Source organism: Procambarus clarkii, chromosome 89, assembly GCF_040958095.1.
Source record: "Procambarus clarkii isolate CNS0578487 chromosome 89, FALCON_Pclarkii_2.0, whole genome shotgun sequence".
Lineage (NCBI taxonomy): Eukaryota > Metazoa > Arthropoda > Malacostraca > Decapoda > Cambaridae > Procambarus > Procambarus clarkii.
Window position 1 is genome coordinate 17,776,527 of NC_091238.1, and position 24,729 is coordinate 17,801,255.

Below are 24,729 nucleotides of genomic sequence, written 5' to 3' on the forward strand. Positions count from 1 at the left end.
ATGGACCCCACACTCACGCTGTGGGTGGTAATGGACCCCACACTCACGCTGTGGGTGGTAATGGACCCCACACTCACGCTGTGGGTGGTAATGGACCCCCACACTCACGCTGTGGGTGGTAGTGGACCCCCACACTCACGCTGTGGGTGGTAGTGGACCCCCACACTCACGCTGTGGGTGGTAGTGGACCCCACACTCACGCTGTGGGTGGTAGTGGCCCCCACACTCCCACTGTGTTTTTTTTTTTTTTTTTTTTTTTTTTTTTTTTTTTTATTATTTTCTACCACAGACGTGGCCACACATTTACAATGCTAACCAGCATATATACATTTTCTTCTGTCCTCCATGGACAGGGTTAGAGAAATGTTAAACATGGAGTTCAAGGGTTTATTGAACACTCAACCACAGAAGGTGATTCGGTGCTTTTAAAATGCTAAGCTAACCTACATACGTAAATACATAGATACACAGATTTACGTATGCCCTACATAAAGTGTTTGATGTGTCTTTTACATAGTGTCATTAATGTACATTCATAAAGGTGAAATGTAATTCTGATCAGCTTCCATATATACTTTATACCCATACATATACATACATATATACACACACATGCATTCACATACATCTGTCTCATTTACCCTGACAGGGTGAGATAGCTGATAAAGAAACTAGTATGCAATTAAGCACTTAATCACTGAAGGTGATGAAGGTGCTTTTACAAGCTCAGGTTATATAGTTACATCACATACATACATTGTATGATTGATACATTACATGGTCAATTTTGGATACAAGTCCAATATATCATCAAGTGTTCCAGTACTCATATAGTAACTACAGAGTTCAGCATACCTTAGCCCAGGAGGGCGAAAGTCAGTCAGTATGGGACATTCTACAATATAATGTTCAAGAGAGTGCATGTTTTCTCTTTCACAAAGTTGACACATTGTGTACTCGACATTTGGGTTTTGAGAAAGCTGCCAGATACGTCTATATCCCAGGCGTATTCTGGCCACTATAACATCACATTGCCGGGTTCTTGTTCTATTAGTCCCATATGTGAATGTCTCCTCACGATATCTATCATAATATTTAATGCTACAACTTTCAGGTCTTTGTGAATTTGTTAGGTCGGTGAGATTTTCATTAGATATTTGTTTAAGTATTCTCTTTGTCACTGCTAATGAAACACCCATATCAATTTCTACCACTGGTTTTCTGCAAGCTGACTTAGCAAGCATATCAACAGTGTCATGCCTTGAGATGCCAACATGTGATGGTATCCATAGGAATTTAATCTCAAATCTGTTTTCTTTAGCAGCTAAAACATTCATTCGAATATCACTGACTATTTTCTGGGTGTCACTACTATGTGCATTCAGTGCCAGGAGTGCACTTTGCGAGTCACAGTATATAAGTCCACTGCCTTTGTCTTTTAAAAATTCAGTGGCTTCAGCCTGCAAGTTGGGTTTGAGTTGTACTTGCCCAGTCATTGACGCGCTTCATTGCTGTACGTACGAGAGAAGATTGTTCAAATATATTACATGCCCATCCGGTACATCGTCCACCTTCTTCTACAGAGCCGTCGGTATAGCACTGATACACATTGTTACCCATACTCTGAGTACTTTCAGTGATGCTTTTCAGTGTTAACTGTTTTAATAATGTAGTGTGCACACTATCTTTCTTGGGCGCATTTACAAAATCAACTGATAGATCCCAGTTATCCCATGGAGTAGTTGGCTGATTAATCATTAGTTGAGTTGGGTACATATTTAATATTTTGATGGAGTTGGCTAACTTGTAGAACCAATATACATAATCAAATTTCGTTCTTCTTCTATAGACCTCAGGTGAGTGCAGCATATTAGAAAGTTTAGCTTGAAACTTCATGTGTTGTCTAGATCTACTCAATGCCTTCACGCCGAAAACTGTGCTAATAGACAAAATTTTCTCACTTATGGTAGGTAATTTTAACTCTGCTCTCATATTAACTATTCTCGTGGACTTTGGAGCCCCAAGGATGAGACGCATAGCTTCATTTTGCAAGGTTTCAAGAGATTTCAGCTCGTGGGTGGTAGTGGACCCCACACTCACGCTGTGGGTGGTAGTGGACCCCCCACACTCACGCTGTAGTTGGTAGTGGACCCCACACTTATGCTGTGGAACACCATGGCACGCTGCCTGATGCTGAGGTCATTCCTACACTTTGTTAATGCTGAAGGCTGCAGAAGCAGCACACACCACACCCCGACAAGCAGCTACATAAATACAATAATAATAATACTAATAATTATTATCACAATGGTGTGATATATTAACGAGGGACACCACCACTATATGTGTAGGAACACCACCACCCGTAGGCCAGAGTGTAGGCTGTAAAAACCTTGGATGGGCTCTAGTTTGGGACCGCCGGACCCTCAGTCAATTCAGTAGATTTCCTGGTTGGTTGTCTGTCATCCTATCGTGGCAACGTGGGTTAAGGCGACATAACTAAGGAAATTAAAAAAGTTGTTCAATTTCAACCAAACTTTATTATTTAGTTTTATATGAAAAGGGTTTTAATTGGTCCAAGTTATAGCCTCCCAGCCTGAACAGAGATGGAGAAAAATAAAAAGTGAAATTTTCAATGAAATTTCACAATTTTCAAAATTTTATAGCAAACACAATTGTCAACTGAAGTCATTTTTATGACTCAGCTTTCACAATAGCGTCTAATAAAGGATTCTCAAGTTTTGTCTCCAACATATGTTTAATTTAACTAAACAAAAAATGTGTTCGTCACCCCAAAAATTATACAATAAATTGATGGAAATATTTATCAAATAAGTAAATGGACTTATGAAAAACATAGGTTGTGACATTTGTGGCGCCAGACACTACATACAAGGTGCAAGTTTCAGGATATATAAAGCAAAGAGGTGTAAAAGCCTGAAATTGTAAATTACTTCCTTGAAATAATGATATTAAAGACACTGCCACCTGAGTGGCTGAGGTTAACCTCGACCGATTTCCTTCACAATAGGCACCCTTACAGTTAGCCATACGCTCAGTAACCTGTACAAGTTTCATACAAATCGCCTGATAACAAAAATGAGAAATAAGAAATACAAAAATTAAAATTATATTTGGATAAAACTAGGAGGTTTAAACCTTTATTAGAAACTATTGTGATAGCAGTGTGAAAGAAATGATTTCAGAGGACACTTGTGTTTGATAATTTTGAACATTCTTTGAAAAATAAGTTTAATTTTTTTCTCCCTCTATATTTAGGCTGCGATACTGAACTTTGGAAAAGTTTGAGCCATTTTCATACACAACTAGTCAACAAAGTTTGATTGAAATTGAACAACTTTTAATTTTATTGAATTTTCGTTAAGGTATTTTAGAGATTAAAATGTATGTTGAATTTCTTTATTACAGTAGAGTATAATTGCAAGAATTCCTACCTTTGGCATACTAGAGATGTGCACCAACACTGTATTGTGTTAGGAAGGCAAGTGTTCACTGTTTACACAAAACTGTTTACACAAAACTGTTCAGTCACTCAACAACTGTACACCTTCAGCCATTTGATATACATATGCTTTACACATCCACCGATTCTACATTAAATATGAACATGTAACAATTTCCTTTAATAATGAAACTACAATGTTGTTTGTATCATTTATTTAGGCTACATGTCAAAAACTACAGTACTGCATTTTTTAAGATAATTAAGATATTAACACCCAAGACATTTGTACAAGGCACTTCAAGACTATGTTCCAGACCATCACTGTTGATGAGAAGACTGAAAATTTCTTGTTAGGAAGGAAAATGGTCCTAAAAGTTACTTGAACATAGCAACAATTGTGCATTCTCTTGCCGAAGCCTTGATAATTCTTCAATGGACAGTGTTATAGCATCTCCACTTGAGTAACTTTCATTATGGACAACAGACTCTTACAAAGGTACAAAATTGTACCCCCTTCAATTTTGTTGAAGGATACCAAAAAAATTAATTCATTGGCAATTTTAGAAGTAGGTAAGTATTTTCCTGTTATAAATTATTCAATGTAATGTTAGAAGTAAACAGTATTCTGTAAACAGTTTTCTGTAAGGTTTTCTGAAAACAGCTTTCTGAAAAAAACATATTTTATGAAAAAAAATTATCTAAACATGTTTTCTAAAAAAAAAAGTTTTCTGAAAAAGTTATCTGAAAAAAACGTTTTCTGAAAAAGTTATCTGAAAAAAACGTTTTCTGAAAAAAAAAAGTTTTTTCTAAAAAAAATTTTTTCTCAAAAACAAGCGTTCTCAAAAAACAGTTTTCTGGAAACAATCCTCTAGAAACAGCATTCTGTAAGGTTTCCTGTAAAAAGTTTTTTGAAAGCAGTTTTCTGAAAACAGTTTTGGTAACAATTTTCTGAAAAGTTTTCTAAAAACCATTTTCTGAAAAATATGCTTTCTGAAAAACATGAATTTCTGAAAAACATGTTTTTTTTTTACAAATATGTTATTTAAAAACATGTTTAAAAAAAATCTGATTTTTTTTTTAAGTTTTCTGAAAAATGGTTTTCTAAAAAACATTTTTTTGAAAAACATGTTTTTAAGCCCAGCCCCCTGTCTGCCACCGTTCTGCCCCCTGTCTGTCCGAGTCTGCCCCCTGTCTGCCACCGTTCTGCCCCCTGTCTGCCACCGTTCTGCCCCCTGTCTGCCACCGTTCTGCCACATGTCTGTCCCCTGTCTTCGACCTGCCTGCCCCATGTCTGTCACTTGCCTGCCCCTTTTCTGTCCCCTGTCTGCTCCCCCTCACGTGTTCATTCCGTGGTTCTCATGCCAGCAGTATAGAGCAGTAACGTGTCCACAGCCGCAGACAACACGGCTGCTGTGCCACCTCTCACTCCTCTACAATGTGACTACGTGCAGTTATTTCCACGTTGCATGTAAACACTGCACCTGCACTGCATTGAGCTTCAGCTTGACTGTTAATTAACCTTGTGCAGGCAGAGCTTCTAGTTGCCGAGCTGTAATGTGGTGCGAATCTGTACCTGTAGTCAGAGTCCGGAATTCTCAGTTGGCCGGCCGTGATGGCTTGGTCCATTTGAAGTGGTGAGGTATCACATTAACATATACCAGGAAAAGATCATCATGGGAAATGAGGGGTAGGCCTTCGACAAACCGGCGGCTTCCTGTCCTCGTCGAAGCCACTAGGGGTTAGTGTCCCTCGGGTAAATCGGGTAAAATTTAGCTACTGGTGTTTATGTGCGTCGTGGCCATATAATTCTTGTGAGAAGGTGTGGTACTGGAGCCAGCAGTTTGTGATCCCAGTACCTAGCGTCGTAGGGATCTCCCATGTTGTCTTAATTGCTATTCCTCGCACTTGTTGCGAGGATCAACGTCCCCGGGGGCCCGGTCTCTGAGCACGCCTTCTGTGGTGCCACTAGAAACAACGTTTCCGTTAGTGTGAATGAATCTAAGTTTCATTCACACTAATTCAGTTAGACATTTGAATGCTGCAATCCCGCTTTAATATACTTAATTCACTACATATTATTTGAAATAATAAACTAAATAATGTAACTATATTATAAGGAAGTTACAATTATCATAGTGATGAATCTTTCAAGCAAGAAATTATTACAGTAAAATAATAATAATAATAATTATTATTATTATTATATAAGGTCTTTGTATGTAGATAGTCACCATTCCCAGAAAAATTAGCACGTTACTTATGCGTTGGTTTAATTTGTTTTCAAGTATAAGTATGTTTATTGAGACAAGAAAAAATACATCTCAAAGGGATAGAGTAGCTTAGGCTATTTCTACCTCCTCCTACTTCAAGTCCCTCAAGCGGCGCACAAATTCAGTGAGTACAAATACACAATTCACAATACAAGAATCCCATTTAACATTGCAGGTTAATATAGTAAACACAGCATATAAGTGCTACACTCTTGGGGCAAAATTCTTGTAGTTCCTAAGTATACTGTCTATCATACCATTATCACACATCCGAACAATTTGATGTGGTACATTACTTATTTCATTATTTCTATAATTATCAATAAGTTGACACTCTAATACATAATGTTCTAAGGTGTGGGCGTGCGGCATACTACATAATTTACACTCCATATCTTTTTCACTGACATCAACACCGTATTGCCAGATATATTTGTATCCTAATCTTTATCTCATGTAAATTGAAGCCTTCCAAGTAGACTTTCCTCTACCATAGGTGAAGGACGAATGTGTATTTATTAATGAACAATTCTTAAGTATGTTACTCCTGTCAACCATTGCCATTCTCTTTACCATTTCTTCACTCTCTTGGATCACCTTGATTCTTGCTTTTATTTGTTTCAAGGTTATCTGACATACAACATCAACAAGTTTTTCTCCGTGGCTCTCTTCGCTATTTCATCAACTACCTCATTCAACAGTATTCCCACATGTGAAGGGATCCACATGAATCTTACTTTATACCCATTTTTTTCTAATTTCTTAACATTCTCTCTACACTCTATCACAATATTCTGGTATACTGGGCGTCTGCTATTTAAAAACTAACGCTCCTCTCCTGTCAATAAAGAATGTAGCGAGTAAACCTATACTCGCTCCATTATCTCATAATCTTAATGGCATAACTAATTACACAAGCTATAATAACAGGGCAGATCTTATTGAAACTTTTAAAATACTGATAAATTTGGAGGATGTTGATCCAGACAATTTCTTCAAAAGGTCAGATGTAACACAGACAAGGAGCAACGGTTTTAAGCTCAACAAGCCGCAGTGTAGGACTGAGAACAGGAGATGCTTCTTCACCCACAGGGTGAAGAACCCATGGAACCGCCTACCCGCCGAAGCCGCAAAGGCCAAAACTCTGTTAAATTTTAAAATCCAGCTGGAAAAGATCATCCAAGCAAATGGGGAGACCTTCGACAAGCCGCCGGCTTCCTGTCCTCATCGACGCCACTGTATTAGTGTCCCTTGGGTAAATTCAGATATGACGATGGATAATTGTTCGCCCCGTCACTAGGATTTTCTCCACGACCTTGGAGGTGTGAGAGTTTAGGCTGATTGATGTGTAGTTTTCCGGTGTACTTCTACCTTTCTTGAATAAGACAGAAGCGACTTTTGCATACTGCCAATCTTGGGGGAATTTTACTCGGGCAAGGGACTTCTGAATAGGAATTTCAGTGGTAAATAGAATTCTTTTACGATTCTAAATAAAATTCCATCCACATCAGGAGCATTGAAATCGTTTAATTTGTTCTTCCTAATTATCTTGCATGTAATTTTCTCATCTCATTTCTCTTTATCATCTACATTCATGACCTTCCAAATGCCTTTCAACACCTCAAGCCAATTTTATTTGCTGATGACACAACCTTCATTTACTCCAGTCCTAACCCTCTTATTGTCAATGACACAGTGAATACTGAACTAAATAAAGTCCATCTCTGGTTAACTGCTAAAAAACTCACCTTTAGTATTGACAAAATCTTCTATATTTTTGTTTGGTAATAAATCCTCAAATCTAATTAATCTACGAATTAACAATATCCATATTAGTAAGAAAGTAGATGGTAAATTTCTTGGTGTTCTCATTGACAATAAGCTAAATTTATAGGGCCACATTCAAAATATAGCTAAGAAGTTTACAAAAAATTGGTATTCTTTCTAAACTCAGATATTATGTACCTCACCCTGCCCTGGTTACGCTCTATTATCCTCTCATCATTATCTCAATTATGGTATCTGTGCTTGGGGATCTACTACCCAAAATCATCTACGTCCTCTAATTACTAAACACAAATCTGTTATTATAACAATAACAAACTCTGGTCTCAGACAGCACTCTGCTCCCTTACTCAAATCCTTGAATATGTTGAATATTAAGACACTGCACATCTTCTCAAATGTACTCTACATATACAAAACTTTGAACTGTAATGACAATCCTGACCTTAAACGCTTCCAAGAAGGTTGTAACAGAACCCATGGACACCACACTAGAAACAAATATCTATTTGATATTCTAAGAGTGCGACTTAACCAATCTACAAATGCTCTGCAAATTAAGGTACCCAGAATGTGGAATGACCTTCCCAATCATGTCAAAGACTACCTCTCTCAATCAGTTTAAGAGAAATACTAAGTACTATCTAATAAACTCCATGTAACCTACCTTACCTCCTAAATGTCAACCTATGTCTTGCTATTTTCAAACAATACTGACTACTGACCAACTTGTATAACTGCTGATATCTTCAAGGTATAAACTTGTACAAAAACATGTATAAAAAAAATGTAGTCTAGTTCAAATTACTTCTGCTGATCTATTGCTATCTCTGCTGTTCCATCCAACATAAAACTATTGTCAGTATTTCTTTTTTTTTAACTTTTTCAGTCCACTTCATTCTTTTGATCTCAATTAGTTTCTTATTTTTTTAAGTGTTTTTCCACATCTTGCCGAAACGCTTTGAGTACTAGTGGCTTTAGGCATGGTATATACTAGCTCTATCTAGAAATGCAACATTGTAACTCATTTCGTATGTACTTTAACCTGAATAGACATTATTATTATGGAGATAGCCCTTGACCCGTTTAATTTTCCTGCTTCAAAGATCCGTGAAGGTGTTGGGACGTTTTCTAATATTTCTAGTGTGAACACTGATGTAAAGTATCCACTCAGTGCGGCAGCTACCTATTTATCGTCAGTTATAACTTAGCTGATGTTTTCTTGCAAGGATCCCATTGTGACCTTTATCTTTATCTCTGAGACGTCCGCCCCAGGCGCCTGGGCCCCGAGTCCAGGCCACACAAGCAAGTCCCCCAGAAGCTCTCAAAACGTGTATAGGTCCCCGACGCCAAACGGCCGCCACACGGCCGCCACAGGTCATATACCGGTACATTTTAGGTACTCGTTTCCGGTGACCCGGTCACGGCTTGCCCAGACGTCTGGTGTAAGTCTCCCTATATCCCTGGGACTGGTCCTAGCTGCTCTCGCTAATCTCAGTAGGTTTACCTGGCCTCCTATCTTCCGCCTATGGAAAAACCATAAGGTAAACGAGATCTTTTTTTTCTGGAATGTTTACACATTTCTTACATTTGTTATAGACCTACATCTAAATTCATTTGATATTTTCGCCCTCCAATGTGATGATAAAAAAAATACTTAAGTTACTCAACGTTCGTTTTCTATGATTAATGTGTTTTTTTGATAGATATTATACTTATTTAATATTGCATAACTACAATAACACTGGCCTGGAGTGTCCGAAATCTCCTTGAATACTTGATAATTGAATGATGTGGAGGTGTAATTAATATATTAGTGTGTGGTGTGAAGGAGAGCGGCAGTGTGAGGCGGTGACGCAGGCGAGAGAGGGGTGCCAGGCGGCTCTGTGCGCTCACGGTAAGGGAAAATACTTTTCCATGTCTGGTTACTGGCCAATATTGCCTTCCCTGGCTCTGTGGTAGGCACTGGCTCCTGTGGGTGTCCAGGAGGTGTGGCTGTGACGCGCCCCCCCTCTCCCCGGGCACGGCAATACATGCCATCAATTTCCTCTGGCACTTGTGGCGAGCCATATCAGGGTGCTGCTATCTGTGCCTTGGCTCTCCTTATCACAGGCACAGTGCCACGCCTTCAGGACAACACGGGGCTCTTTGTCAAGTCCTCATGCCATGTTATTTACTAATAATTCTGCTCTCCGTGTGTTCATCACTTGGTAAACCGAGGGCAGTATCAGCTTCCTCAAGCTGGCACTGGACCTGAGTGCCACTGGTGTGACCTGTAGTCTGGACCTGACCTGACCTCACTCGTTACGTGTCGTCCCCGAACCTGGTTTGACTCACTGACTCGTGTAGTGTCAGCTGTAGTTTCACCTCGCTCATTAACTAGTGCTGTCATCTATGCTTAGCCCATACTCGTTGGTACTGGCGTCTGTAAATCAGTCTTGAGTTTCCCTCTAACTTGACCAGACTCGTTTACATCATCATCTTGTAACTAAACCTGATTCCTTAACTCATACTGTACCATAACCTCAATTCTTGGAACATTAGCAAACCTCTCTGTCGATTGGAGGTGGACTTAAGAATGTTTCTTAAGGGGCAACTTAAGGAGTAGTCCTTAGCACATTCACCTTGAATGTTTGAAGATTTGGTCTAAATCGTGGGCAGGTTGCGACAAGTGTTCACTGCTACTTGCGACTGCTTGACTGTGCACCACCAGTGGTTGGGCACTGTTCCATCGTTCCGTCCTCATATCCCAGAACTTAAATCTACCCCTCGTATCCTTTCCTATTTCCATATAGTCAAACTGGCTTAGCACTGTTTCCCGATAATTATCTTGTCTGGATGTGAAACAGTAGGCAAATTATGCAAGTTTTTTGTGAAAACTGTGGCACTGAACACCCTACCTCCAGTTCCTGACTCAAAACCAAAATTTCAACATACAAAAATGTGTGTTCCTTCCTCTAGTGATGATGTCTTGTTTATTTTATTTATTATTAGTTTTTTAAATATACAAGAGTTCTTACATTCTTGTAAAGCTACTAACACACACAGCATCTCCTCCTGGCTGGGGAGGATTTACTGGGCGCAAATATTTAACTGTAGCCTCTGTTTAACTCAACAGGCTAATGAGTACTTGGTTGTAAAAACGATTCTTTGCGGCGGGGATCGTATTCCAGGGACCTGCCCGGAATGCTACGCGTACTAGTGGCTGTACAAGAATGTAACAACTCTTGTATATATCTCAAAAAAAAAAAAAAAAAAATCGGACAGGTCCTTAATCCTAATTTTCCCAGGAATATGACCAGTCAAATTGTTTAACAACTTCAGGTACCCAATTACTGCTGGGTGAACAAAGGCGTTCAGTTATGGATTGGCGCCTAGTCAATTCTCCCCGGCCAGGATACAAACGCGGGCCAAATCGCTCGCTAAGTGTTATACCACGGCACCACAGGGACAACTCAGTCGGTTGTTTTATTGGAACACACTGCTCTTCTTTCTCTAGTTTGTCTCTATAGGGGAGTCGAGGTGCTAATATGGCATCAATGACATCGTTACTAGGTCAATTATTTATGCTCAAAATGCTGCATTTAAACAGTGGCTTTATAAAGATTTTTAGCTTTGTATACTTTATAAAGTATACAAACCGTGCCCGAAACGCTTTGCATACTAGTGGCTTTAGGTGTTATATGTACTTGCTCTTTCTATAAATCAATCATTATGTTTGTAACTTATCTATGTATGTACTTTTACCTGAATGAATATTTGCTTTGAAATACTGTACCTAAGTGACTACTAACTAATCCATCATAAATCTTAATCAAAATATATTACAGTATTATTGTTGTTGTTATTATTATTATTATTATTATTATTATTATTATTATTATTATTATTATTATTATTATTATTATTATTATGCTGTCTTGTTTTGCAAGTTGAAATTCACTAAACATGTTAAGGGCAAAATTTACATTTAAAAATTTTAACCACCAAGATTGCTGACACAGTTTACTGTACTATATTCTACTATAATATGCCCCTGCTTGCACAGGCATATTTGTAATGTAACCTTTCTGTTGCAACCAAAATTCCATTGCATCTGAGTTTTTTTTTTTTCTTAGCAAACATTGTTTTATGCGCATTTTCATGCCAACTTCACTTAATTTAAAAAGTATAATACTGTACTGAATATTTTATTGTTGTATATTTTTTTCTCCCTATTCTGGTTACAAGTCTAGATTCTATGGTGTCTAGTTATCATAGAAACCTGAAGAAAATGGAGTGATGAAGCATATCATTAGAAGGTATATCCTTATAGAGAGACTCTTAGAGGGTCCCAGTAGTACAGTTGGGTTCATTCTCAACTCACAATCAAGAATTTTGAATTTGAATCCTGGGCAGGACAGCAATGGTTGGGAGCATTTCCTATCACCTAATACCCTTCTCCATCTAGCAGTAAATAGGTACCCCAGGAGTTAGTTAGCTTGTTGTGGGTTGCAACCTGGGGAGGGTCAGTAATTCAACCCTGGGCGGAACCTCGATATATATCTAACATGTACTTTATGTATAAACTGGATGCCTATCCCCAGCATTACTGTATATGGTATTATGATGGCTGGCCTTTATTTTCATATACACTCCACAATCAAGTGCAATGCAGAAGTGCATGTACAGCACATGGGTTTTGTATATATTTACTGCTGGCAAAGTTGCCCCATCTCTGTGTAGTCTTCAGTTACCAACCATCTGTTAAAAAAAAAGAAAGCTATGGCATTTGCAAAAGTCCATTGAACAAAACCACAAAAAACAGGAACTCTTTGAATATACAGTACATACTTCAAAAAACTTTGAATCATGAAAAGTAGATACAGTAACTGAAACAATAAATGTTATAACAATATTTTCCATGATTCAGTGCATGGTTCATATGAAAATCATATTTTTGTATCAAATTTCAATGGTTATGTTTATCTTAATTTGCTCTCTTTTGTATTCAGGCAAATGTATGGTCCTTAAACTGTCTGTAGGAGGACATAGGTAGACACCTTGGAAGACGGTCATGGATAAAAAGCAACTCCAAACACTGGTACTGAAATTGGCACCTTTTTTAATGTCTGGGTACTCAAACCATCTCCAAATCATTTGAAAATGTTGTCAATGATGCCAACCACACCATGATTCCTTGTACAGTATATTAATATCAAACCCCGAGCAGTCACAGGTTTCAAAGGAATGATTCATCCAACATGGATTTCCAATCACTAGTCTCCAGATACATGCAGAAGGGTGGAAAAATAAATGACACCAAACAATATGAAAACAACACAAAATAGTACTAACACCCTGCTACTGTGTTAATAATATCAGATCTAAAAGCACATTGGTTCCCATGAAATGAACCATCTAACATTGGGATGCCTAGTGCCAGTCTCCGACAACATAGGATACTAGTCTCTTGACATTCACTGGGCAGAATAGCCTGGAACCAGATTCTGTCAGTGTTGCCAATAGCATGGAACTAAAGGGGAATATAAAATAGACTATAATACAGTGTGTATTTCATGATTATACTAGCAGTATTTTTTTTTTTTTTATATTAGTGATATGTCTCACCATCTGGAGACTGACTCCATGATATCTGGACCCTAATCTTGCAACAAATCTCGGGATACCACTACAGTATATTTGGTTAAAATTGCCATAGGTTTTGTATGTACCTCATGTATTCCAGTGTCATTTTATAGACCGCCTCTTCTTCTGATTCATACCATAAGTTTTACAATTAACATTATATAACGTAGTTCATGAAAGTCAATAATTTAGCTTTTCAAAGTGTCCAATAATCAACAATAACCAAAGAACTTGCACGAAGAAAGTTTGTTAGGCAAGCATTCTTTTAATAAAAGAATTTACAGATTTTTCTTAGCCTAAGGAAATAATACTATACATTACTATACTATATTAAGATTTCCCAATGTGATTTCACATTATTGGGGACAGGAAGTCTGTTAAGCTTATCAAGGTCCCTCTGCCCAATAGCGGGTCTTTTCTAGGATGCGGCCTACAATTGTTCATCTAACTGTAAATGGGAATCTAGAAGCTAGGTTCCTATTTACAGTTAGGTGAACAGAAGCTTGTGATAACTTGTTTTGGATAACTTCACTTGCGCAAGTGTTATTAGCAATAGAGATGACTACTGTGAATATACCTTTGCTCAATTTTTGGTCAAATCCCTTAATTAAATTGTCAATAACTATTTTTTTTTAAATATATTCAAGAATGCTTACAATCTTGTACAGGCACTAGCAAGTCCATTTCGGGCAAGTCCTTAATCTGAATTTTCCCCGGAATACGACCCACCAAATCGTTTAACAACCAGGTACCTATTCACTGCTTGGTGAACAGAGGCTACTGTTAAGGATTGGCGCCCAGTAAATCCTCCCCGGCCAGCATATGAACCCAGGCCAAAGCACTTGCAAAACGCCAGGCGAGTGTGTTACCACTTTGCCACAGGGACTGGAAGGAGGTATTGGAGCTATGTATAAAATTCTCAGTACTGTACTAATACAACTGTATTCTCGGATAATTTAAGGGACTTAATCATAAACAACAAACTCGACAAAAACCACATCATCCTAGGAGGAGACTTTGACATTGTCAACAAATTAGCCCTCAAGTCAAATTCAGTACAGTACTGTATTTCCTAAACAGCATGAACTCCTGTATGCTAATTCCCACAATCACCAAGCCCTCACAAATTACTCAAACATCTTCTACAACCCTGGACCACATAGTAACTAATATAACAGCCCCCCTTGTCTCTGGTATAATCACCTGACAGAACAACCAATCACTATCCTACCTTCCTCTCAGCAAACTTGAACATAACACCCTCAGTTACCAGTGAATTTACCCTTTAGACTGCACAGCAAACCAGCAATATGGAACCTTATGAATGCACTTCACAATATAAACTGCCAAAAGATTAAACAACCCCTACCTCACAAGTGGCATACGTAAAGAAATTAACAAGAAACATGAATATAAATAATAAATAAAATGTTTATTCAGGTTAAAGTACATACTGTACATACAAGATGAGTTACAAACAGAATGTTAGATTTCTAGATAGAGCTAGTACAGTACATGTACTGTATATATTATGCCTAAAGCCACTAATATGCACAGTGTTTCGGGAAAGATGTGTGGAAAAACACTTAGACTATTTTTAAAACTTCACTGTAATTGAGATCAAAGCATAAATTGAAAAGGGGGAAAAACTAATAATAATTATATGATTGATGGAACAGCAGAAGAAATTTTAACTAAATAAACAGAAGACTACAATTTTCTTCAATTGTACATATACATGGCAGATATCAGCAGTTATGCAAGCTGTTTAATAATCAATATTGTTTAAAAAAACAACAACATAGGATTGGCCTAGTTACAAAAGAAGAAGTCAAGAGATACTCGTCAATGATTACCAATATAATACGAAGAGCCAAAGTTTCCTTTTATGAGAAAAGATTTAAAGAAGCAAAAGGAAATATGAAAATTACATGGAAAGCCATCTCTAACATCCTAGGATCTAAACAACAAGCAGATAACTCTCTAAAGATGGTTACACACTTGTAAGAGACTTAGACATTGCAACTGAATTCAATAGTTTCTTTTCATCAATTGGTGCTAACCTTGCCAGAAAAATCCCAGAGACCCAGACACGTGTTACTACATATCTCGCCTGCAGCTATCCTAACTCACTACTCCTTTTACCAGTCAGCCTGACAGACATTATATCCATAATTCAATCGCTTAAAACCAAAGCTGGGAACATTAGTGAAATACCATCTATGGTATATAAGAGTGCTCCCCCTGCTCTTGCACTACCCATAGCTCTACTATTCAACAAATCTCTAGAGTGCCATACGTTTCCTGATATCCTTAAAAAAGCAAGAGAGACGCCAGTTTATAAAGGAGGTGGTACAGCTCACATAAACAATTACAGACCAATATAAAATCTACCTGTACTTTCAAAAATATTTGAAAAAATTACAGTACTGTGTTTACAAACAGCTCTATTCCTACTTCATAAAATTCAACATACTAAGGCCCTGCCAGTTTGGCTTCTGTTCCCAAAATGAGTACCAATGATGCCATAATTAGTCTGCTTAATATAATCTACACAGCCCTTGACACAAATGAGTTCCCAATTGGCCTCTTCATTGACCTGCAAAAGGTCTTTGATACATGCAACACAACCAAAAAAAATGAGTAAAAAAACAATGTATGATTTCTAAAATCAGATATTATGTTCCCCACTGCTCCTCTCATTATGCTACATGCTAATCTATCCCTATATTACATATGGTATCTGTGCGTGGGGTTCAACCATTGCAAATTACCTGAAACTCATCATCACTCGGCAAAAATCTGCTGTCAGAACTATAACAAACTCTGTCTTTAGACAACACACAGCCCCTCTGTTTAAGTACCTTAACATGCTAAACATACATTCACTCCACACATTCTTATGTGCTATTTACTTGTACAAACTCTTGTTCCTAAATGCTAATCTTGATTTGAAACTTTTCCCTTGATAGATGTGGTGCTCATGGGGTATATTACATCAGAAATAAATCTTTGATATCCCGAAAGTCAAGCTAAATCTGTGCAAACACTCCATGCAAATAAAAGGGCCCAGTCTATGAAACTCGCTCCCTGATGAATTGTGAAATAGTCCAACCTTTACCTTTTTCAAAAGTAAAACCAAAGAGTACCTAATTTCATCCTCATAGTTTCCTACCTTGTACTTGTAACTCACACTATAACTTACACTACCCACTTCCCCAATTTTAGTACTTAAGACATATCTTTACCAGTGTAATCACCTCTATCTGTTTATTGGATGTACCTATTCATCTTACCTGATATGTTTGAGTGAGAGCCTGCACAAAATGCTATGCGTGTTAGTGGCTTTGCAAAAATGTAAAAATACCAATCTTATGTATCTCACCAACCCATTGTACCTTCTTGTGAATAAATTTATTATTATTATTATTATTATTATTATTATTATTATTATTATTATAGGCCTCAGATGTATAAAAGTGTGCCCCAAATTAAACCCAGGACCAATAAACTGTGAGCTAACTGTGCAAATGCATCTTTGTTTTTATTTTTGTCGAGTAATAATAACTGAACATTAACCAAACCACACACTAGAAGATGAAAAGACGATGATGTCTCGGTCCATCCTGGACCATTATCAAGTCGATTGTGATGAGACGATGATTGATAAAGATTAAGCCACCCAAGAGGTGGCACGGTCATGAATAGCCCGTAAGTGATGAGACGAGGGAGATATGGGCATAAGTAAGGCGAGAGAGAGGTGAGGAGGAAACCTTAAGAGGAAGGTAAGAGCACGGCAAAAGGAACGGAATGGATAGGTGAAATAAAGGGTGTAAGGGGATAATAATAAGGGTAAGAATTGGAATGGTCTAACCATCCTTTTTTTTTTTTTTTTCTTTTTTTTCTTTCGTTCCCATTCTTACTCCTATTATTATCCCCTTACACCCTGTATTTCACCTATCCCTTCAGTACCTTTTGCCGTGATTTTACCTTCCTCTAAGGTTTCCTCCTCCTCGCCTCTCTCTTGCCTTACTTATGTGGTCCAGGATGGACCAAAACATTGTCATCTTTTCATCTTCTAGTGTGTGGTTTGGTCAACATTCTTCAGCCACATTATTGTGACTCGTCATCTGTGAATAGCTGAACCTTACTTATTCATAGTTTTTGTGATAATAAAATACAGTACAGTATTTATTTATTTATATTTATCACATACAGGAAGTCTGTAAGGCCTCTCAAGGTCTAAGTGCAAGGATATTCAGCTAGTGTTATTCAGTGTTACTGTTATTCAGCTAAAAGTCAAGGTTGTTATGGATTGCATACTGGGGAAGGTTAGTAGTTGGCCTAAGGGATAGGATAGGGGTGAATTCCGGTAAGCCTAAGTACAGGCTTTGTGTTCCTGGCAACAGGAATAGATGAGGGTGGCGAGTTTGAGGCTTATAGACTACAGGTATTATGAAACCTTCAATCCTCATCTAAAATGGTAATCTACATGTAACTACAATATAACAATGGTCTCCGATGATTTTGCCAGAGTTGTCTACAATCAGTAAAGTATCAAATGAAAAACCAGCGATATACATTAAAGTGGAACAACAAATAAACTTAGTCTTTTGTCCAATTGGATTAAGACTGGCCCTGCCTGGGAGTTAGGCAAGTGTTGTGGGTTGCATCCAGGGGAAGGTTCACATCCCAGTTGGTCTTGAATGACCTTGATAAGCCTAAATGCAGGCTTTCAATACCCAACAATGGGAGTTAATGCTTATTAAACTCAATGAATAATGGCACTGGGGTTAAAGGAGAACAACTTCAAACAGCGACCAGCATGTCTAAAATTATATATTTATTCTTCAAACTTATGACTCTGCCTTCCATCCTAAACCATTAGCTTAACAGAATATCTTATGAACAAAAGATTCTTTGATGGCTTCCAAAGTAACATACAGTACAGTTCATGGTGTTTGTTAATTATGTGGCTTACTGTAAATTATTAGTTCAAAATATACTGTACAGTATATGAAAAAATAGATAGGTTCCTGTGACCCCTTAAACCTGTCATATACAGTATTGCTATTCATAGGTATAGTAGGTTAAAACTATGAAAATTAACACTTGGCAAACAAGTGGGAGAAGCAAAGATCGCAAACCTTGGAGGAGCTGACTACGATTATGGAAAGTCTTTTATCGTTTCATAAAATCTCTAGCAACTCTCGTGTGCACTACTTCAGACAGCCAACCTTAAGAAGCAGAGAATTCTTATGTGGTGGAGATGCCTCGTAGTTTTCAATGAATTTCCTCAACCTTTTTCTTTGATGACCGTCCCTGAGAGAGGGAACGCAATACTTTCATTGATCTTCAGGTCGAATCCTCGGGGCGCACTTCTTTTCAGGATTGATTTATTCATTTATTTATTTATTTGTTTATATACAAGAAGGTACATTTTGGGTTAACAGAGAACAGAAATTAAGTTGATTTCACATTCTTGTAAAGCCACTAGCACACATAGTGTTTTGGGCAAGGTTTTATTTGCAATTGTGCTTCTTAACTTTCTTCCTTGTTGCTATAATAACAAATCATAATAAAAAATTATGATGTTCCTCATATTGCTTCATCACTTAAGTCACTGACTTTTAAATGTCACAAGAGTTGTCAGAATTTGTCTTTTGATTTTGGCACTAAATGTATCCTATAATAATGCTGAAATGCTCGTACTGTACAACATTTTTATTTTTCATTTTTTAGTTAGTTTAAGAGGTCTTATACTGACTTCTTCACCAAACTAGTTTGTTACTTGAGATAAACTTGTATAACTTGGAACTCATACTAAATGGATAATTTATTATAAACGTAACAATATATTTTATAGGATAAAAACCCACTTGTGTACAGTATTTATGAAATTTATGTAAAGAATATATACCAAGTCTTTCCACTCTCCTGAGTGCTTTATCAAGGTCTGTGTGTGTGTGTGTTCACACGTTCAGACCTTGATAAAGCACTCAGGAGAGTGCAAAAGACTTTGTGTGTCAATTCCTTACATAAATTTCACAAATATACAAGTGGGTTTTTATCGTATGTTATTATGTCTGTGAGAAGACATTACCATTACTTACATATTTTATTTTATACACTAGCTAATTCCCTGTATATTTGTGACCTTTACATTTATTGTTTTCACATTCCAAGCTGTAAAGTTCTGTATTTATGACACTCTGTAGGTGTGCAGAATCGTATTCATAGCTTAATGAACTGTGTAATAATGTAGTGACTTCATAACAAAAGCATAAGAAACACATGTTTAATAAGAGTAGTATATGAATAAAGTGAACTGTAGAAGGCCATTGGACCATATGTGGCTGCTCCTATTGGCCTATATGAGTCGACTCCTATTTGTATCCCCTGAACTCATTCATATACTGTATGTAACCTGTGCTCAAATCAGTCAAGCAATCACACGTCTATTATGTGGGATCGCCTAATTAATATGAAGCATTGCTGTACTTCATATTAAAGGCTTATACATTAGAAGAGTTAATGGTTGCCCATACATATCACTCGCAACCTTGGATCTTCTTTCACATGTGATAGAACATAACAGCTCATATATAATGAGCTGACCCTTATATCTCTCAACCTATCACAGGCTGGCTTGGGTTTTCTTTCAGCTATGTGGCTTTCTTTATTGTGTTCTTCATATTTTGAACTTAAGTGTTTATTTACCCATCTTTTTTTTATCTTCTTTGCTCACTTGTGATATGGTTGTCATTATGTACTGAAAGCTGATTATGTATTGAAAGCTGAAAGAAGAACACGAGAGAAAAGCGATGATAGTATGCATTCAGTAGTGTACTATGAACATTATGCTTGGACTGCTTTAATTTTTGTTAGAATTTATTCAGTTGCTTAATTTGTGAGTGCCAAAATCTCTTGTTCCTGTCCTTGACAAGGACAGGAAGCCGGTGGCTTATCAAAGGTTCCCCCCCCTTTTGAGGAAGGGAGGGGGGGGACCTTTTTTGAGGTCCTGAGGATGTATTTTTTACAGCTGAACTTTAAACTGATGTTTAATGTCTTGGCATTTACATGTGCCATGTGATCCAAATTCTTTGCTTTGTCAGTTGCATAATTGGTGAAGTAAGTTGTAATGTGATCTAACCTTTAACTGTGGCTGTGAAGTTCAACTAGCCATGGGAGTCATGATTGTAAGGATCTAAGGTTAAAAAAACAGTGCATATATGTTCTGAATAAGGCATATAGGATACTGGGATTTATTTCTAGAAGTGTTAGAAGTAAAACACCTGGTGTTGTTATTATCCTGCGTCTTGCTCTTGTTCGGCCCCATTTTTATTATGCAGTTCAATATTGGTTAAAGTCCTATAGAATGGACTTCAGTGAGTACATTGAAGGATGGCAAAGTTAATCCCAGGATTTACAAACTTTCCATATTAAGAGAGATTAAGAAAACATAATTCATATTCTCTAGAAGGCAAAGATATATGGGTGACATGATTAAAAGTGCTCGTGTGGATAAAAGGGTACGTATTACAAAAGGGATATTAATGAGGTGTTAAATACAGTATATCAGCATAAATTTGATAAGTTTAGGTTCAGGAAAGACCTGGATAAATACTGGTGTACAAATAGGGTGGTTGTTCTACGAAACAAATTTCTGGGTAACGTAATAGGCATGGGACAATTTGATTGTTTGCAGCATAGGTTAGACATACAGTAACTGTGTATATGAATGAATTTGGGTTGATATAAATAGGAGTTGCATTGTATGGGCCAATAAGCTTAATCAGTTTCCTTGATTCTATGTTTACATGTTCTTAAATATATTCACCAGATTTTTTACATCATTTTACTGTTTTAAAGCATTGAACTATGTCCCAGAGAGTTTTAGGTGAGAGCGTTGCCTAAGTGTGAATGACAACTATGTGAATTTGGTACATTGTTAAAAACTTTCAATAATTCTGGTCCAGATTCTGGTAGGTGACAAACATTTCTCAGAGGCCTATTGTTTTTACTAAGCCGAATCCTTAAGCAGTTATTGTTAAGCTTGGGGAGCCATTTTGGCACCAGAAAAGGGCATGTCATTACGTTTAAGATTTCTTCTTTATATTTTTATTAATTAAAAGTCTACCAGTGAGGGCAGAAGTGTTGCACAAACACAAATTCCATTTTTTTTTGTTGGGGAGAGGGGGGGGGAAGATAACCAAGACATTGAGGTCAAGCTTAAATCTTAATCGTATTCTTGACTAACTTAAAACTATTTTTGATGCACTAAATTAAAATGCTGCTGCTATTTAACTGCTGATAATAGAATAGTTTCTCCACTTATTACTGATATTGTATTAATATTCAGTGTTATTTTTACTTTTTAACAAGTCTGTTATATATTGTACTGTATACAGTATGTGAAATGTATAAGCGATGTCAGACCAATTGTTGATTGCTGTTTGGCTGGGAAGATGATACATTATACAATAGATTCAAGCTACGGTAACAAAGATCTAAAAACAATATGTGAAAGTTTGTATTTGCGAACAGAATTTATAAATGGATGGAACAATTTAAGTGAGGTGGTGGTGGTGGATGCCAAAACCATGAACAGTTTCAAAGCATCATATGACAGAGATTATAAAGAAGACGGGGGCACCAAAAGTGTTGGTCTCATCTTGTAACTAAACTTAGGTAATTACCCTTGAATAATTAGTAGTTGAATGTTAGCTCGCTAACCTAATATTTAGTCTTACCAGAGCTACCAAATCATTTATGAAATTACTAAAAAATTCTCCTTGTATATTTTCTGTTAAAGTAGAATGGTTGTGATAGTTTTACTAATGACTTTAATGTTTTTCCCCATAAGGATGATGCTCATGATCGTCTGACTACGGTAAGTACAGTAATGAACTTTGAGTTGTGTGCATGTTTTGACACCAAGTACATACAAAGGTTTGTGAGTTTTGCTTGCTAATTTGTACATAGCACATGTCTATTCATGTAGTAAAAGCATCTTTTATTATTTGTTTTAATATTATTAGTGATAAAATGTGCTGTCCTTGCATTAGATACACTTCTACTTAATGTGTTGCTGGTCATTGCATGGTCATTTATTTTACCATTTCCAATGCACACGGTAAATGGTTTACCATTTTGGGGATAGGAAGCCTGTTTGGTTTATTGAGGTCCCTCTTAGCCAGCGATTGATCATTCCTAGGATGGAACCCACCGCAGTCAACTAATTCTCGGGTATCTGTTTACTGCTAGGTGAACAGAGGTATCCGGTGTAGGGGAAACCATGCCCAAACGTCATGTCCTACCAGGGAATCAAACTCATATGCGATTGTTATGAGCTGACTTGGCAAACCAACGCACTACAGGTTCATGCACTGTGATAATAACATGGCTACTATTTGAGCATTATAAAGGCAGAAACAGCAATCTCTTCACTTACTGAATGTGAACCACAAAGACATGAGTAAAGTGAGAAGCTGGTACCATGAAGTATGAAGTACAGTACAGTATATAGTTATTGGTGTGGAACAGCTGGGTAAACACCAGTCACAGGTATGGCGTGTGACATTTGATACTACAGTACTATATAGCAGTTACTGTTAACTTTTATACTTAGTGTTCTATAACTTTAACCATCAAAGGGAGATGAAGACCTTTAAAATAAAATGATCAGAGACTGAATTAAAACATAATAGTAGTGTAATTGTCAGCAGATAGGATACAAGTTTTTGATCAACAGAGTATATTTACATGCACAAGATCAGGTTTTCCCCACTACAGAACTACATACATGATGAAACATTCTAAAATAGTTTATTCAACACAATATCCTTGTAAATTTGTACATGTTTATGAAGAAGCTAGTGAGTGCATAGGACATTCAGTGCCGCTAAATGTATAGCTCTTTCTGTGTTGATAACTCTGGTGAATTATTACTAAATATTGTAATTTTTGCAATTTCAGTTTGTGTGAGGTTAGTACATCTATATCCAATATTCCATTTTCCACTAGTTAACAGGGGTTGTAAGTTGAGTTTTCCCACTTGCTGACAGTCTTAAATGCAAGATATGGATGATATCCGTATCATCCGTACTGACACCCCTATCATCCATACTGATATTTCAAACCACTGTGCTTGTAAACTATATGCACAGTAAATGAGCTAAAAGAAATGGATAGAGATTTGAACCTAGATATAATAGCAGCAATGGAGGCCAAACATTGACAATACGTGATGCAATGTATCCCTGACCAGTGCAATAGAAAATTGATAGATATTTGGGTCCCTGTGGCACAGTGGTAAAGCACTCTCCCAGTGCTTCACAAGTGCTTTGGCCTCGGTTCGTATCCTGGCCGGGGTGGATTAACTGGGCGCCAATCCTAAATTGTAGCCTCTGTTCACCCAGCAGTGAATGGGTACCTGGTTGTTAAATGATTTTGTGAGTTGTATTCTGGGGTTAATTAGGATTAAGGATCTGCCCGAAATGCCGTGTGTGCTAGTGGCTTTACAAGATTGTAAGAACTCTTGTACAGTATATATAAATAATAATAAAAAAAGATGGAGGAGAAAATTGACTATAGTCAATAAACAGTGAAGGTTTGAGTAGCTTGTGCCAGACTACACTAGGTTCATGGAGTTTGTAGCATAAAAAATGACTAGATTCAGTGATGAGAAAACTTTCATGAGCACATTGAAGGATTTGCAAGGACGAGGGTAGGAGACGAACAGTCAAGGCTAGACTTGCCAATTATCCACTGCAAGACTTACCCAAAATACAATGCACGTTAGTGGCTTTGCATGACTGTGCCATTTAATTACCAGAATCTGTACTGTCACAACCTGTTGTACCTTCTTGTGTATATATGGCACTGAATAGATACAGTAAATAGAATATGAGGTCACTCTTGGAGCAAATGACTATTATTTCAACCAGTCCTCCTGTTTAGATAGTACTGTTTTGTAACTATGTGGAGCATCTTACATAAATTGATGTAATGGATAATTAGATAGTAGAAATTTTATAAAGCTAAATACAAACTTAAATATTCCTAGGCCTAGTATAGCACATATGTGCTATACTAGGGCTCAGATAGCATGTATTTGGCCTAAGATGGTTAGGTTATATTAGATTAAATTTTATTAGCAATATAAATACAAAACATTTTCTGGTTTGTCCAAATTCAGTAGACCCAATTTCTACTTCCTAATTGTCCTTTATGTCAATATATATTTTTATGATTGTACACATCTAAACAGGATGGTGGGTTGTATTATTTCCTGTACACATCTAAACAGGATGGTGGGTTGCATTATTTCCATATAGAGTATTTGATTACATAATATAAGTGATGATAAATGATTGGCATGCTTCCCCCCCCCAATTGCTCTTCTGTGTATGATAGTCTCACTTTCTATCATACATAGAGAATAGGCGAGGTCCTGTCAGGAATACAATAGCCAAGCTCAGGAGAAGGTTATCACAAAACGTGATGGAGTATTTCTCAACAATGCATGTGAACTCTAGGCAGATTCATTACACACACAGAAATATAGGAAGCTAAACA

General features: G+C 37.2%; 1 protein-coding gene across 12 annotated transcripts in view; it reads left to right on the forward strand.

Moving 5' to 3' along the window:
- Nucleotides 1-8,825: 8,825 nt before the first annotated feature.
- The window catches only part of rhea (Talin_middle and talin-RS domain-containing protein rhea), a 210,027-nt gene continuing 194,123 nt past the window's right edge, over nt 8,826-24,729 (forward strand). For 4 of the 12 annotated variants that reach the window (XM_069318121.1, XM_069318137.1, XM_069318132.1 and 1 more), the window contains exons 1-2: nt 9,367-9,418; nt 22,016-22,042. The gene's annotated coding sequence lies outside the window, so the exon portion shown is untranslated. Of the gene's footprint in view, nt 9,066-9,298; nt 9,419-12,515; nt 12,605-21,539; nt 21,841-22,015; nt 22,043-24,729 lie in introns of those variants that run through there. The other 8 variants (XM_069318123.1, XM_069318125.1, XM_069318129.1 and 5 more) reach the window with 6 other exon arrangements.